Genomic DNA, 16,645 nt, shown 5'->3' with positions numbered 1-16,645 from the left:
AAACAAGGAAAAGTGCATTTTCCACCTACCCCAGACTGAGTTTTTGGGACAGGCAATAAACAAAGATGGACTCAGTCATAGAATATTAGGGTTGGAAGAGACCTCAGGAGGCCATCCAGTCCAATCCTCTGCTCAAAGCAGGACCAACACCCACTAAATCATCCCAGCCAGGGCTTTGTCAAGTCAGGCCTTAAAAACCTGTAAGGATGGAGATTCCACCACCTCCCTAGGTAACCCATTCCAGTGCTTCACCACCTTCCTAGTGAAATAGTGTTTGCTAATATCCAACCTAGACCTCCTCCACTGCAACTTGAGACCATTACTCCTTGTTCTGTCATCTCTCACCACTGAGAACAGTCTAGATCCATCCTCTTTGGAACCGTGTAACAGGGTCCCTGCCCCACCCCTCTTCCTGGGGCCCGCTTGCTGCCGCCAATAAGGCTCAGATTGGCTTCAGAGTTGTGCAACACCCTGTCTTTATTTACCTACAGTCATTCCACCACCAGTGTCTATCTATTTACAAGCTTTACAAGATTATTCAACCTCTTTTATAGGCAGAGTCAGCCTTCAGTTAGGAGGCCTCCAGTTCCCTCCCTGGCTGCCCCCCCTACCTTCTGGCTCCCTCCCAGCCTTTACAGCCCTTGGCTTGTCAGGCCAGCATCAGGCCTTTTCCATCAGCCCCAATCTGTTTCCCCTGATTGGAGCTGACTGGGCAGGGGCTAATTAGGTGCTTTTGCATCAGCATGCTGCTGCAAATCCCCCTTCAGGTAGTTGAAGGCTGCTATCAAATCCCTCCTCACTCTTCTCTTCTGCGGACTAAATAACCCCAGCTCCCTCTGCCTCTCCTCATAAGTCATGTGCCCCAGCCCCCTAATCATTTTTGTTGCCCTCCGCTGGACTCTCTCCAATTTGTCCACATCCCTTCTGTAGTGGGGTGACCAAAACTGAACACAGTACTCCAGGTGTGTCCTCAACAGTGCCGAGTAGAGGGGAATAATCACTTCCCTCAATCTGCTGGCAATGCTCCTACTAATACAGCCCAATATGCCTTTGGCCTTCTTGGCAACAAGGGCACACTGCTGACTCATATCCAGCTTCTCATCCACTGTAATCCCCAGTTTTCTGCAGAACTGCTGCTTAGCCAGTCAGTCCCCAGCCTGTAGCGGTGCATGGGATTCTTCCTTCCTAAGTGCAGGACTCTGCACTTGTCCTTGTAGAACCTCATCCGATTTCTTTTGGCCCAATCCTCCAATTTGTCTAGGTCAGGGGTGACCAAGCTGTCGCTCCGGAACCACATGTGGCTCTTCAGAAGTTAATATTCGGCTCCTTGTATAGGCACCGACTTCGGAGTGAGAGCAATCTTAAAAGAAGAACTTTATTATAAAGAAAAAAGTAAAAGAATCACACCTGCAAAATCAGGATGGAAGGTAACTTTACAGGGTAATAAAAGATTTAAAACACAGAGGATTCCCCTCTAGGCTCAACTTTAAAGTTACAAAAACAGGAATAAACCTCCCTCTTAGGATAGGGAAAATTCACAAGCTAAAACAGAAGATAATCTAATGCATTTCCTTGCTATTATTTACAATTTCTGTCATTTTAGATGTATCGTTTCAAGGTATCTTTTCAAGAGATGGTTTACCTGCTTGGTCTCTCTCTCTCTCTCTCTATCCAGGGGGAACAAACAAAGAGAGCATAAGCAAAACCTCTCTCTTCCCCCCTCCCCCTCCCAGATTTGAAAGTATCTTCTTTCCTTATTGGTCTTTCGGTCAGGTGCCAACCAGGTTATTTAGCTTCTTAACCCCTTACAGGTAAAATGATTCTGTACCTCTGTCTGTACCTCTGGCTAGGAGGGATTTTATGTTACTGCATACATAAAAGTTGTTACCCTTCCCTTTATATTTATGACATGCCCAGTGCAGCAGTCTGGGACCTGACCTTGTCTGTGAAGACCAAGGCAAAAAAAGCATTGAGTACTTCAGCTTTTTCCACATCATCTGTCACTATGTTGCCTCCCCCATTCAGTAAGGGTCCCACACTTTCCCTGACCTTCTTCTTGTTGCTAACATACCTGTAGAAACCCTTCTTGTTACCCTTCACATCCCTTGCTAGCTGCAACTCCAGTTGTGCCTTGGCCTTCCTGATTACACCCCTGCATGCTCTAGCAATATTTTTATACTCCTCCCTAGTCATCTGTCCAAATTTCCACTTCTTGTAAGCTTCCTTATTGAGTTTAAGCTCCCCGAAGATTTCACTGTTAAGCCAAGCTGGTCACCGGCCATATTTGCTATTCTTTCTGCACTTTGGGATGGTTTGTTCCTGCATCCTCAATAAGGCTTCTTTAAAATACAGCCAACTTTCCTGGACTCCTTTCCCCCTCATATTAGCCTGCCAGGGGATCCTGCTCATTAGTTCCCTAAGGGAGTCTAAGTCTGCTTTTCTGAAGTCTAGGGTCCGTATTGTGCTACTCTCCTTTCTTCCTTGTGTCAGGATCCTGAACTCAATCATCTTGTTAGGATATAGATATGCAGGCCTGTCTGTAAACGCCTATACTCTAAGAATTTAGGTGTATTCTTATCACTTGGCTAGTTCTAGAGTTATAAAAGAAAGAATCAAAATCACTGTCTGCCAATGTAAGGTCCTTCTCTCACTGTGACAGTCTGAGGCCCTGTGCTTAGGCTAAGGCCTTTGGCTAAGCAGCAGAGGCAGCCATAAGCCGGGAAGTGAACGGTCACATCCTCACATTCCAAACCCGTCACATTGAAATCAGGTTCTATTGGGCTGTTAGGAATACAATCCTGTCCTGATAATGCCTATCACCTCCAGAGAAAGGGAAGTGCCTAGAAGATGTAAAAGGAAACTTAGTTTGATAGCATCCTGTCTGACAAGTTTCAAAGTAACAGCCTTGTTAGTCTGTATTCACAAAAAGAAAAGGAGTACTTGTGGCACCTTAGAGACTACCCAATTTATTTGAGCATAAGCTTTCGTGAGCTACAGCTCACTTCATCGGAGTGAGCTGTAGCTCACGAAAGCTTATGCTCAAATAAATTGGGTAGTCTCTAAGGTGCCACAAGTACTCCTTTTCTTTTTGCGAATACAGACTAACACGGCTGTTACTCTGAAACCTGTCATTTCCCTATGGTTTGTCTGTATAATCTCTGTCTGGTTCTGTGATTGTTCCTGTCTGCTGTATAATTAATTTTGCTGGGTGTAAACTAATTAAGGTGGTGGGATATAATTGGTTACATAATCCTATTACAATATGTTAGGATTGGTTAGTTAAATTTCAGGAAAATGACAGGTTAAGGTATAGCTAAGCAGAACTCAAGTTTTACTATATAGTCTGCAGTCAATCAGGAAGTGAGTGTGTGTGGGGGGGGGGAATGGGAACAGGGAATGGGGGTGGGGAAATTGGAATCATGTTTAGCAAAGGGCAGGAATGGGAACAGGGACACAGGTAAGGCTCTGTGGTGTCAGAGCTGGAAAGGGGGACACTAAGGAAGGAAACTGGAATCATGCTTGCTGGAAGTTCACCCCAATAAACATCGAATTGTTAGCACCTTTGGACTTTGGGTATTGTTGCTCTCTGTTCATGCGAGAAGGACCAGGGAAGTAAGTGGGTGAAGGAATAAGCCCCCTAACACATCTCATGATCACTGCTGCCTAGGTTGCCACCCACTTCTACTTCCCCTACCAATTCTTCCCTGTTTGTAAGCAGCAGGTCAAGAGGAGCACAGTCCCTAGTCTGTTCCTCCAGCACTTGTACCAGGAAGTTGTCCCCATGACTCTCCAAAAACTTTCTGGATTTTCTATGCATTGCTATATTGCTCTCCCGGCAGATATCAGGGTGATTGAAGTCTCACATTAGAATGACGGCCTGTGATCTGGAAACTTCAGTTAGTTGTCCGAAGAAAGCCTCGTCTATGTCATCCTTCTGATCCGGTGGTCTATAGCACACGCCCTCCACAACATCACCCTTATGCTCAAATAAATTGGTTAGTCTCTAAGGTGCCACTAGTACTCCTTTTCTTTTTGCGAATACAGACTAACATGGCTGCTACTCTGAAACATCACCCTTGTTGCTCTCGCTCTAAACTTAATCCAAATACTCTCAACAGGCTTTTCTCCAGTTTCAAACTGGAGCTCTGAGCAATCATACCGCTCTCTTACATACAATGCAACTCCTCCACCTTTCCTCCCCTACCTGTCCTTTCTGAACAGTTTATACCCATCCATGACAGTGCTCCAGTCAAGTGAACTGCCCCACCAGGTTTCTGTTATTCCAATCACATCATAGTTCCTTGATTGTGCCAGGACTTCCAATTCTTCCTGCTTGTCTCCCAGGCTTCTTGCGTTCGTGTACATGTACCTAAGATAACTAGCCAATTGCCCTACTTTCTCAATATGAATCAGGAGGCTTCCCATCTTGTACCTCTTGTAGGAGCAGCAGTGATCCGTATGCTCTGTATGACTATGCTCTGTATAACCTGTAGGTCCAAAAGGTCTTTTACACTTTCCCCCACCTTTTTGTCTCCCCTCCCTCTTTGAATACCTGTGAAGTGGCTTTCTCCCTCCCCCTCCCTCCTGGAATGCTTGTGGGATGAATGGGCTGCTTGAGAAGCTGGAAGATCAGAAGAGCTCCCAGGTAGACAAGGTGTCTGGGACTCTGATTAGACAATGATCACATGCCCAGTGCATGGACACTGCCCGAGGTGGAGTGTGACCAACCAGCCGTGGCCAAGTCATCTCTAGTCACAGGCCATGAGGAGCAGGTCCTTAAAAGGGGATGGGGCCATGTACTCGGGAGTGCACTCACAAGATTGTACCTCCCGTGAAGGCCCTTTGCCCGGACTACCTGGCCAGTGGTTCACCGTGTTGCATTCCATCGTGCCTCAGGAAGTCTTACTTTCATTGCACCGTCCATCGCTGTGCTGTAGGACATTTACCTTGAAGGATCCTGACATTTCCAGTGCCATGCCTGTCCTGGGAGCGTGAGTATGAGAGTGTAAGTGTGACACCCCCACCCTTCTTTTGAGCTTAGCTATCAGTATAATAAACATGCTGCTTTCTGCCAAATTCTGATGGGTCATTAGTTCTCCCTAAGCTTACTAGCTGGCCCAATTTTGGGTAACAGTACCCTCCTCCTTGTGTTTCCTTCCAGTATCCCACTCCCCTACTTACCTCTGGGCTTAGGTCACCATGCTCTGGTGAACCTAGTTTAAAGCCCTCCTCGCTAGGTTAGCAAGCCTGCCTGCAACGATGCTCTTCCCTCTCTTCGTTAGGTGGATCCCATCTCTTCCTAGCAATCCTTCTTCCAGGAACAGCATCCTATGGTCGAAGAATCCAAAGCCCTCTTTCCAACACCACCTGCATAACCATGCATTCACCTCCACAATTCGACGGTCCGTACCTGGGCCTTTTCCTTCAACAGGGAGGATGGACAGAACGCGACTTGTGCCTCAAACTCCTTTATCCTTCTTCCCAGAGTCATGTAGTCTGCAGTGATCTACTCAAGGTCATTCTTGGCAGTATCATTGGTGCCCACGTGGAGAAGTAGGAAGGGGTAGTGGGCCGAGGTCTTGATCAGTCTCGACAAACACTCCATCACATCCTGGATTCTAGCTCCAGGCAAGCAGCACACTTCTTGAGTCTCCCAGTCTGGTTGGCAGATGGATGACTCCGTCCCGCTTAGGAGGGAGTCCCCAACCACCACTACTCATCTCCTTCTCTTGGGAGTCGTGATCATAGAACCCCCATGCCTAGCACAATGCATCCCATGTCTTTCAGCTGATGGGGTCTTCTTCTGATCCCTTCTCCCAGAGGGCTCTTCCAAATCCTTCTCTGCAATAGTTCCTGTGCAGAGAGCCTGAAAACAGTTTTGCACCTCTATCTGTATTGGGGGTTCATAGTCCTAGCCATGAGAAAGTAAAAGCAATCTGAGAATTGAATGCACCAACTAACGCATCAAAACTGAGATGTACTGGGGATGGTAAATTACCTTGGTCGATACCTACCAGAACTTTCTATAGTGACAAACCCACTCAATGTTTTTAGCATATGCACGATGTGCCTCCGGTGGCACGTGACCAGGGTTCATCACTGAATTTGTTCCACTGGTTGAATCATTAGCTTCCCTGGCCCAGGCTGGGTACTGACGGGGAGCATGACATGAATGCTGATCCATGCCCCCCAGCCACTGAATGAGCTGTTAAAGTCCAACATGTCTTGGTTATCGGGGCCAAATCAAGCCATTGCCTTCAAAAAGGTAAAAGAAATTATCTCAAACCATCCAGTTCTCAAGTACTGCAATGTGTACAGACTCACCAGGGTCAATGCGGATGCAAGAAGCTATGGCCTGGGTGTTGTATTGTTGCAACAACATGGATCTGAGCAGAAGCCAGCTGCATTTGGTTTTCACATGCTCACAGCAGCAGACAAGTGTATGCACCGATTGAAAAGCATGCCTGGCATGCATATGGGCATGTGAGAACTTTTACAGATATCTGTGTGGGTTGGATTCTTTCACACTGATAACAGACCATAAACCGCTTGTAACCCTCATCAGTGGAACAGACCTGGATCAAGCACTGCCATGTCTGTTGCTAAGGTTAATGAGATTTAACCCAATTACTTATTAAGTTCCTGGGAAGAATCTGGTGGTAGCAGACACCCGGTCATGGAGCCCAGCATCACACTCAATTACCTGTGAGCTCGAAGATGACGTAAAGGCATATGTGGAGGCTGTGGACACAGAGCAGAGTCAGAAAAGAGACTTCACCAGCTCCAAAAAGCAACCTTGACAGACACACAACTTCAGTTTTAGTTCAGATTTAGTTGGGGATTGGTCCTGCTTTGAGCAGGGGGTTGGACTAGATGACCTCCTGAGGTCCCTTCCAACCCTGATAGTCTATGATTCAGGAAGTTCTAAGTTACCCTAGGGGCGGCTGGCCCAAGTATCGACAGAACACTAAGGAAGTGACAAGAGACTACTTTGTGGTGCACGGAAAATTAAGCGAGTCAAATGAACTCACAATTAAAGGTGATGGCATTGTGATTCCAAATGAAATGAGAGGACAAATCCTAAACCTCATCCCTGAAGCACATCAAGGATTGACTAAATGTGAACAGGCCAACCAGACAGCATGGTGGCCAGGCACCAGGAAGGACATATGCAATGAAGTATCTGCATGTGAACATTGCCGAACGAACAGACCAACACAACAACACAACACCTCTACCAGCCAGGCCTTGGAAGAGATTATCTGCAGATTTATGCAGATTCAGAGGACTATTTTTCCAGGTATATAGAAATAATGTACTTGAAAGACACATCAGGTTACAGTGTTATCAAGAAACTGAAGTGTGCTTTTGCTTAGTTCGGTGTTCCAGAACATCTGATGATGGACAACCGACCACAATTCACTGCAGCAGAATTCAAGTAATTCCAAATGAAATAGGATTTTGATCACCTTACTAGCAGCCCACACTACCCACAAGGGAATGGATAGGCTGAGCGAAATGTACAGACAGCCAAGAAAATCCTATAGCATTCCTTGCTCTTCTGAGCTACAGATCAACACCAACAAGAGCAACTGGTTGCAGTCCAGCACTACTCCTGATGGGAAGACAACTCAGAACTACTGTCTTGACTTTGGAAAAGTACCTATCTCGAAAGTGGCCAGACATGAAGAGAGCAGCCAAATCGGATAAAAAGGCTTAAGAGTTTTCGAACACTTTTACAGGAGACATCCCTCAGTTAGAGAACTGCCGGGTCTGGACCGTTTTGGTGTCAAACAGGATGGAGAACTCCAGTTGCATAAAAAAAAGAATTTAAAGCCCAGATTGTATGTGATCGAGACTGATAGGGTGAGTTCAATAGGAACCATCAACATCTACAGTGTGTACCTCAGAAAGAAACAATTGGTAGAACAAACTCTACACATGGCAGATGAAGAAAAGGGAAACTCAAGGCTTCCAGACTGACCACAGCCAGTCATTGCCACCAATGGACAGGCAGATAACCAAGCTGTTATGTGTTTGGGATGTGTAATTAGAAAGCCAGTACGATTCAGAGACACTTAACTGACTAATTGCTACTGAACTTCAAAGACAATGTGATAGTGTCAATAGCGTTTATGGTAGGAATGTAAAACTTAAAGACAGAGATGTAATGGAATGCTAAAATGTATTACACTCCTCAGCCACTAGGTGTTGCTGTGTGCAACATACCTTTTTACGCTCACCTCAGCCACACCTGGCAGAGCATTAAAGGATCTTATGGTGGACACATCTCTGGCCCAGCCCCAGAGCACCCATGTAGTCAGCGCCTATGCAGGGTGCTATCTCTCCACTAGAGGCACCGACAGTGAGTCTGATACACTGGCTGTCTCCGAGCATGTGTACAATGTGTGTTTGAAAGCCTATGTAGTTCCCCCCGCCCCATGTGGATCGCCATTCCTGGGAACAGTCTGCACCACGGGCAATATATGGAGTCAGAACAAAACCGAAACAGACCCTGGCTTTCCTTCCACACAATGCAAGAAATGTGCTGCATAGGGGCTGCAGGACCAGAAGCACAGCGCAGAACCGGGCTAAGCAGAAGGAGCTGATGTTTGCTGGAGCTGAATTAGAAAGGCGGTGTGCGGCCCGGAGAACCAATCCCTTTGTAATGTGTCCTGGATAAAAAGGCAAAGATATCTGCAGAGCAGGGGTCTCTACTGGGAAGCTCTTGGAAGCAGATAGGAACAATCCAGAAAAGCTCTTTCAGGCCTATTGTTTTCCAAAGAAAAACACCTCCATACAAAGAAGAGTTTTCTACCAGGGGCCTGTTGAAACAACTGATAAGTGGGTAGGGTGACCAGATGTCCCGATTTTATAGGTACAGTCCTGATATTTGGGGCTTTGTCTTACATAGGCACCTCTTACCCCCCACCCCGTCCCAATTTTTCCCATTTGCTGTCTGGTCACCCTATGAGTGGGTAACCCAGCTATGGCTGAGAATGAAAGACGGCGCTTTGCCAGACGGTGAGGACACACTGCAGGACAGACTCCGAATGGGATCAAACTCAAATACAAGAAAAAAACGACTAATGGAGGACAATTTAACATCAGGAGAAGCCTTTAGAATAGCCAGAGGACAGGAGACATGCATGATGCAAAAAGCAAGTGCAAGCACTTACTAACACAAGTCAAGATGTGCACATGATGAACAGAGAGGTACAACCAGCAATCAATCAGACACACACACACACAGGTTGCCAACTTGGTAATATTTAAAAACTGGACGCTACAGCAGGAGTGCCAGAACCGCCCCTGCCCCACCGCTTCCCCCTGAGTCCCTGCCCCTGCCCCGCCTCTTCCCCTGAGACTCTGTCCCATCCAGTCCTCTTCCCTCCTCCCTACCCCATTACTTGCTGCTTTTCTCCTCCCACCACCTCACCTCCCTGGCCCAGGTCAGGGGGGACTTGCATGCTTTGTTGGGGCTGGGAGCTGCAACCGCCTGACACAGGTAGCAGGCAGCCCTGGCTGAGTAGGGTCTGGTGCGGGTGATGACCCAGCACCTCCCCCGCCCACAGTAACTGGACTTTGGGTGTCTGATCAGTAGAGCTGACTGAACACTGTCAGGTCCCCTTTCACTCACTCGCACACACACCCACACACATGCACACACATACACACACACCCAGGTTTGCAACCGGTGCAGTGCAGCAGTCAAGGCTAGGGAAGAGCCGCAAAGCAAACCGCTCTTCAGGAGCCACACCTCACAGGCAAGCAGAAAAGTGCTGGGCATGCAACCGGAGCACCCCTCTGAGGAGAGGAGTTTCACACCAATGACCCAGCTTCCTGTTTAGCTCTGATACAGAAGGAGGAAGAGGACAGGGGAAGCACAGGTAACTATCCCAATGGGACCAGAAGAAACACCCATGAAATGTGACATTGACCCCTGGTAGGGTGACCAGATGTCCTGATTTTAACTTTTTCTTATATAGGCTCCTATTACCCCCCACCCCCTGTCCTGATTTTTCACTCTTGCTGTCTGGTCACCCTAACCCAGGGGCACAAGCAAACTGCATCCCTGGGACCGAATATAGGACAAGTCTAGCCCACTCCGTGACTCTAACCTTGCCAGCTCAGTGAGACCGGCAGACTATGGAGGGTGTCCTCTCTGCATAGCAGGACAGTGCAGAGTTAAATGCAGGTGTCACGCTGTCTGGAGTGCCTAGCTCAGGGCAGGGGCACTGGAACTGGGGGGAGGGTAAGAGAGGCCAGGGGGCCATGGCCCAATCACTTTTTACCGGCCATGAGGGCGAGTGATGGGTAGGAGAGGGCGGAGAGGAGCGAGAGGGGAGCAGAGTCTTAGGGAGAAGAGGTGGAGCGGGAGTGGGTCTCGGGGGAAGAGGTGGTACAGGAGTGGGGCCTCGGTGGATGTCCTAGCGTGGGGAGGTGGGGCCATGGTTCGGGCACCTCTGCGCCCCCTCCCCCCACACACTTTTAGGGCGTTTCCGCCGCTCCTGGCTCAGGGCAGATTGTCAGAAGCAGGGCACACCCCCCCAAACTGGCGATGTGTTCCATAATTAGATTTCGCCAAGCCAGTGACAAATGTGAATCCCAAAGTACTACAGTCATCTTATAACAAAGTCCAAGACAGCCCACCTTAGACATGCCGGTCTAGCTTGCTACCTAGGCAAGCTGGCCTATGTAATAAATGGCCACTTACTCCACGAATCACAAATATCCCAGGTTACACCGAGTCCCAGGAGACCAGTCACTCAAACAGGTCGATGAGCATACCAGATCTCATCCCAAAGACAAGGCTGGGAGCCACTTCTATAGTAAACGTGCTAAAGGTTTATTAGCTGAGTAAAAAGAATGAGAGAGATTGAGGTTCAAATATGTACACAGGTGAGTCACAGGCTATCGTTTCAAAATGTAGCAGAGATGTAGTAATCTGCCAGTTTCTTGAGAGTCCTTTCGGGCTACCCAGAGTGATTCTGGGGAGCTCCATCTTCTCGGCAGGTTATTCTGCCCTGTGGGAAGCCAAACAGTACTGAGATGACGAATTTTTCCTTGTGTCCATATTTACAGCTTCTGATCACAGAGCCCAACCTGCTGGCAGAGTTCCCACACAGGTCCCTTCTTCAAAGGGAAGGTGGGGAGGAGCATGCTTAACTAAGGCCATGTCTACACTAGCACTTATGTCAGCAAAACTTTTGTCGCTCAGGGGTGTGAAAATATCACACGCCTCAGTGACATAAGTTTCACTGGCATAAGCGCTCGTATGGACAGGGCTACGTCAGTGGGAGATATAGCTACCGCCGCTCGTTGGGCTGGTTTTATGATGTCAATGGGCGAGCTCTTGCCCATCGGCATCATGCAGCTAAATGAGCATTCTTACAGCGGCTCATCTATATCGGTACAGCTGTGCCGCTGTGAGCTTGTAAGTGTAGACATGGCCTGAGCCTTTGCTCTTTGATCTCATGACCATTTGCTTTCCAGGTGCAGGAATTAGCACTTTCCTTTTAAATTTTTTTTTCCTTTCCACATTCCACTTATGTCGGTAGTTTTACCAACAAAAGTGCTAGAGCAGACATCACATTAGTTACAAGGGTATATGCAATGCAAACGTTTGCTATCACATTCTAACAGGGCACAACAAAGTGCAAAACATGCATGCAACATCCCACCAGTTTTTAATGACATTTAAGCATTAAAAACATCCTTCTCCCTCTTAACATCTGCTTTGAACAACATGCTCACACACATGGGCTGGCCCGGCTTCCAGCGGGGAGTCTGTCAGTTCTCAGCGGATGCCTAGGCCTTGGCCAGAGCTGGCCCGTGACTTACCTGCATCGCAGCAGGTATAAGGGGAAATGCCCAAATCTAGATTTCTGTGCAACAAACACACCAGCGACACCAATACTGGGACTGATGCCTTTAAAATTGTTATGTGACCCAAGGTCAGGGGAATCCGTGAAAGGACATATTGCAGCAGAGGAAATTGAGGAAAGATTTCCTGCTGCGTTTGAAGGTATTATGGATCCACAGGGTCTGGTATATGCCCCAGCCTGTCACGAGTCTGCTGGGAGTGACCCCGATAGGCGGCCAGGCCTCAAGGACCCCCACAGCTCCACAGGGGCAGGGCCATGCCTCCAAGACTCCTGGACTGGGCTGTCAGCACCAGCAATCCCTCTCTCTCTCCAGGGCTCCCTGCGGCGAATCCGGCCAAGCTGGAGTTTTGCCGGAGGCTTGAACTGGGCCCCTCCACTGCATGACACTCTCAGAAAGTATTTGCAGTGATACCAGTGGCTTCTGCAAAAGAAGGACCCATTTATTAGTCACTGGATGCAGCAACGGAAATCCTTGGTGTGACATTGCACTCCGTATGCTTTATAAAAATATGTTTGTAAGTGTGAATATGATGTAACTGGAATATGCTTTATGCAAAAGGTCTCTTGTACGGTATTACAAAGCTTATGATCTACTGAGTGTGTTCATCCCATTTGTTTGCATGCATTATTTCTATGTCTGGAGTTAGTAGGATAAGATATAAACCTGCATTACTGATGTAAACATATTAAGTGGAAGCCATTAAGGGTGCTTCAGAATCAATGACCTGTGAATGGGTTTGTTTACCTGCATGTCTTCCTATGTAATGAAGGTAATGAAGAAGGAGGTCTTAGAGTGACATGTGACCATGTCACCTAATACTGGGATCCATCTTAAAACTGGTGCTTTTCCATTTAGAAGGAGGGGTGAGGACCCAGAGAGACAAAGGATTCCTGCCTTGGGCCAAAGCTATAAAAGAACAAAGAGCCCCAGTCATACAAAATCCCCTGCTTTTCACCTAAGATGCCTTCTGGAACTAACAAGAACTGTACCAGGGGAAAGGATTGGGCCCAGACTAGGAAGGAGTCTAATCTGTGAAAGAACCTTATTGGAACATCTCTGAGGGTGAGATTTATCTGTAATCAGTTTCTTAATGTATTAGGCTTAGACTTGCATGTTTTGTTTTATTTTGCTTGGTAACTTACTTTGTTCCATCTGTTATTACTTGAAACCACTTAAATCCTACTTTTTATACTTAAAATCATTTTTGTTTATTAATTGACCCAGAGTCAGTGATTAATACCTGGGGGACCAAACAGCTGTGCATATCTCTCTATCAGTGTTATAGAGGGTGGACAATTTGTGAGTTTACCCTGTATAAGCTTTATACAGTGTAAAACGGATTTATTTGGGGTTTGGATCCCATTGAGAGCTGGGTGTCTGGGTGCTGGAGACAGGAGTACTTGCTGAGCTGTTTTCAGTTAACTCTGCAGCTTTGGGGGCGTGGTTCAGGCCCTGGGTCTGAGTTTGCAGCAGGCTGGCATGTCTGGCTCAACAAGACAGGGTTCTCGAGTCCCAAACTGGCAAAGAAAACGGGCTCAGAGGTAGTCTCAGCACATCAGGTTGTCACAAAATGTTGGAGAGTCAGGGCCCTGCACCCTGCACTTCCTGCTATTCACCCATGACTCTCAGCCAGCCAGTAAAACAGAAGGTTTAGTAGATGACAGGAACAGTCTAAAACAGAGCTTGTAAGTACAGAAAACAGGACCCCTTGGTCAGGTCCATCTTGGGGGGTGGGGAGCCCAGACCCAGGTTCAGGGCCTCCCCGCTGTCTCCCTAGCCAGCTCCAAACTGAAAACTCCCTCCAGCAGCCTCACCCAGCCGCACACCCCCGGCTCCTTCTCCAGCCTTTGTCCAGTTTCCCAGGCAGAAGGTGTCACCTGGCCCTAATCCCCTCCTGGGCTCAGGTTACGAAGGGCAGCCGCCATCCTTTACATGCTGGCCATCAAGTGTCATCCCTCAGTGAAGTCACATCCTTATTTCCCCATCACCATCTAGTATCAATGCAGATAGTAAACTAGTAAAACTCCCATGCAATATTACTAGGTTAATACTCCCTACTCTGTCACACAGGTAACAGTCCCAAGGGGGTTTTTGTGACCAAACCCGTCACACTTGGGTTAGCCCAGAGAGGCAGAGGTTAAGCCATAGGGCCACTCTAGCCAAGCCAGCACCGTGACGAGCCAGCCAAGCTGTGATGAGAGCTTTTCTGGATTGTTCCTATCTGCTTCCAAGAGCTTCCCAGTAGAGCAGCATTAACTCTTTTGCAACCACTGGGTCACAATGCAAAGTGCAGAGGGAAACTGAGGCACACTGCGGCTTCATAAAAATATTACCGAACACTCACACTGTGTCACAGAAGGGTTGGGATGTTTACCAGGATATTGCAAAATCAAGCGATCTACCAGTGCAGTGCCAGCAGGGCATGCAGCCCCACGCCTGCCATGAACAGTGATGCCCAAAGCAGAGAAGGGCTCCAGTGTATAGAGCAACTGGGTATAACTGAAGAGGCGGGGGAACCTTTGGGATGGGTTAACTTGATGGTTGCAACAGGAAAAAGCCCAAAACATGGGTGTGGTGTGAATATGCGTAGCCCCTTGAGACCTAAGCAAAGCAATAATGCAGGAACACACCAGCCTCAGTGACCCTGCTCACAGGCCAGCCACAGCCAGCGTATTCGGTGTGCTAGATGCTCAGTCTGGGTATTGGCAGGTCAAGCTGGCTGAAGAGAGCAGCAGGTCAAACACTGGCACCAAAAGCTTGCACTTCAGCAGAACGCCCTTTGTTGTGCTATCTGCCCGAGAGAGATTCCAGGAGCAGGGGCATGAAATACAGCAAGAACGGAAAATTGAAGTCATCATGGGTTGACACTCCAGTGCATATCAACACTGGAGAACTCTGTGCCAACCTCCCAGGGATGCCCGCAGGAGCCCCCCGCCAGAGCATGTGGGGGAATGGGGCTTTTTGTCACTTTGAATTTTTGGAGACAACTGGACATGGGAAATGTTTTGATTGGGAAGTGCAGGGGTGGTGCCTCAGGAGCGTGTTCCCAGCCTCCTGTACTGCTGGGCTCTCTGGCCAGATGGCATCTCCCATGATGCATCCACTCCTGATGAGATGCGTGGTGCATGCTGCGGGGTGTAATCTGGATGGGGAGCCCTGCCCAGAGAGAAGAAAGGCAGCACAAGCTACACCACTCAGGGTGCATCGCCACAGCATTTCCAAACAGAAGGGTTTGGGGCATTTGAGGTTTCTAAGGAAAAGTCAGACTTTCCCATGTCAAACAGACATTTCCCAGGACCCACGTTTGTTTTCTCCCCACACCGGTTTTCCGCAGAAGAACAGTCTGAATCAGCTGATGGCACTGAGGCCAGCAGGGAAGTCTGGAGCTCCAGGTTCCCCCCTCGGCCACAGAGCTCCATTAAGCATAGAGTCCCAATCCTTTTCCGCTGTGGTCGTGATCCCTTGGCAGCAGGAGCTCCATGGGAGATCGGGGCTCCATACACCCAGCTGTGCTAGGCATCTCAGTGACCCAGAGACGTCATGGTGCCACCTGGCAGAGAACAGAGAGGCTACCCTGATCTCCTGGGTCTGCTGTCTACCACAAGTACTCCTGTTCTGTCGACATTACAGTGCATCAGAGAGCAGTGTGTGAGTTCTCCGCCAACAGCCAGGAGCCCAAGGCTTGTCCCAGTCATGGCGAGATGTATGTGTGGGTGATATTTAAGGATGGAGCCGATCTGTAATTACTAAGGACAAATATCTCCAACCGCTGGAAATGGGGCACTAGATGTGGAGGGCTCTGAGTTACTACAGAGAATTCTTCCCCAGGTGTCTGGCTGGTGGGTCTTGCCCACCTGCTCAGGGTCAAACTGATCGCCATATTTGGGGTTGGGAAGGAATATCTCCCCGGGTCAGATTGGCAGAGACCCTGGGACATAGATGACTCCTGCCTTCTGGTACTGCGAGGCCACAATCTAAAGGTGAGGACATGTTTCCATCCCATGTGTCTCCTCAGTCCAGCAACCCCCCTGCCCTGCATCCAGCCCAGGGCTGCCATGCTCTCCCCACCGCATGTTACCTGCAAGGGGAGGGGCTGTGTCCTTCTCCCACTGTGCCTGACTCCCAGCACGTTTGGTCCCTGTCTCTGGCAGTTGGGCCCGGGGGGGGAGCGGGAAGGAGCCGCTTCTCACACGGCTGAAGCTGGCCGCTCCAGGTTGCTGCTTCATGTAGCTTCCGTGGCTGCCTGCGAGAGCCTGGTTGGGAAAACGGTGGGCCACCCTGTTATGGAGTCACTGGGGCGATGCTCTGGAACTACTCCATATGAAGCCAGTCAGGACTCTGGGGGAGCCTCCTCTCTCTGAGCAGACTGTCTCCAGGGCAAGAAGATCACACAGCTTCGACCTTCCTGGGTCTGACCTTGGTGTATTCAGCATCCCCTTCCACACAGTGCACTTCCCACAGCAAGTCTGCCCGGGCGGGGCTCCTGAGGAAGCCAGAGAGCCCTGCACCCCAACTCCGCAGTCAGACGTGACTGACAGCCAGCTGGTAAAACAGAAGGTTTATTAGACAGCAGGAACACAGCGTAGGGCAGAACTTGTTAGCACAGAAATCAGTGATTTTCAGCCAAGTCCATCTTGCGGGGAGGGGAGCCCAGAGCCAGGGCACTGGCCCTCCCCCTGCACCCCAAGCCAGTCGAGATTGACTCGCTTCCGGCTGCCTGGCCGCTGCCCTGTCCATTGCTCCTCCTCCAGCCTTT

The 16,645-nt window shown here is 48.8% G+C and overlaps 1 protein-coding gene and 1 long non-coding RNA gene across 2 annotated transcripts in view; one reads left to right on the top strand and one right to left on the bottom strand.

The window, feature by feature from the left end:
* CCDC105 (coiled-coil domain containing 105) overlaps positions 1-16,645 on the bottom strand; it is a 36,689-nt gene extending 20,044 nt beyond the window's left edge. Inside the window, exon 1 of the mRNA XM_037913569.2 lies at positions 15,968-16,645. The gene's annotated coding sequence lies outside the window, so the exon portion shown is untranslated. The remainder of the gene's footprint in view (positions 1-15,967) is intronic.
* On the top strand, positions 1,469-8,608 carry LOC122463000. Its single transcript, XR_006285923.1, has 3 exons — positions 1,469-1,610; positions 4,820-4,822; positions 8,597-8,608. It is a non-coding gene; the product is annotated as an uncharacterized LOC122463000 (long non-coding RNA).

Source organism: Chelonia mydas, chromosome 14 (genome assembly GCF_015237465.2).
Source record: "Chelonia mydas isolate rCheMyd1 chromosome 14, rCheMyd1.pri.v2, whole genome shotgun sequence".
Taxonomy (NCBI): domain Eukaryota; kingdom Metazoa; phylum Chordata; order Testudines; family Cheloniidae; genus Chelonia; species Chelonia mydas.
This window is presented reverse-complemented; position numbering and strand designations above follow the sequence as displayed.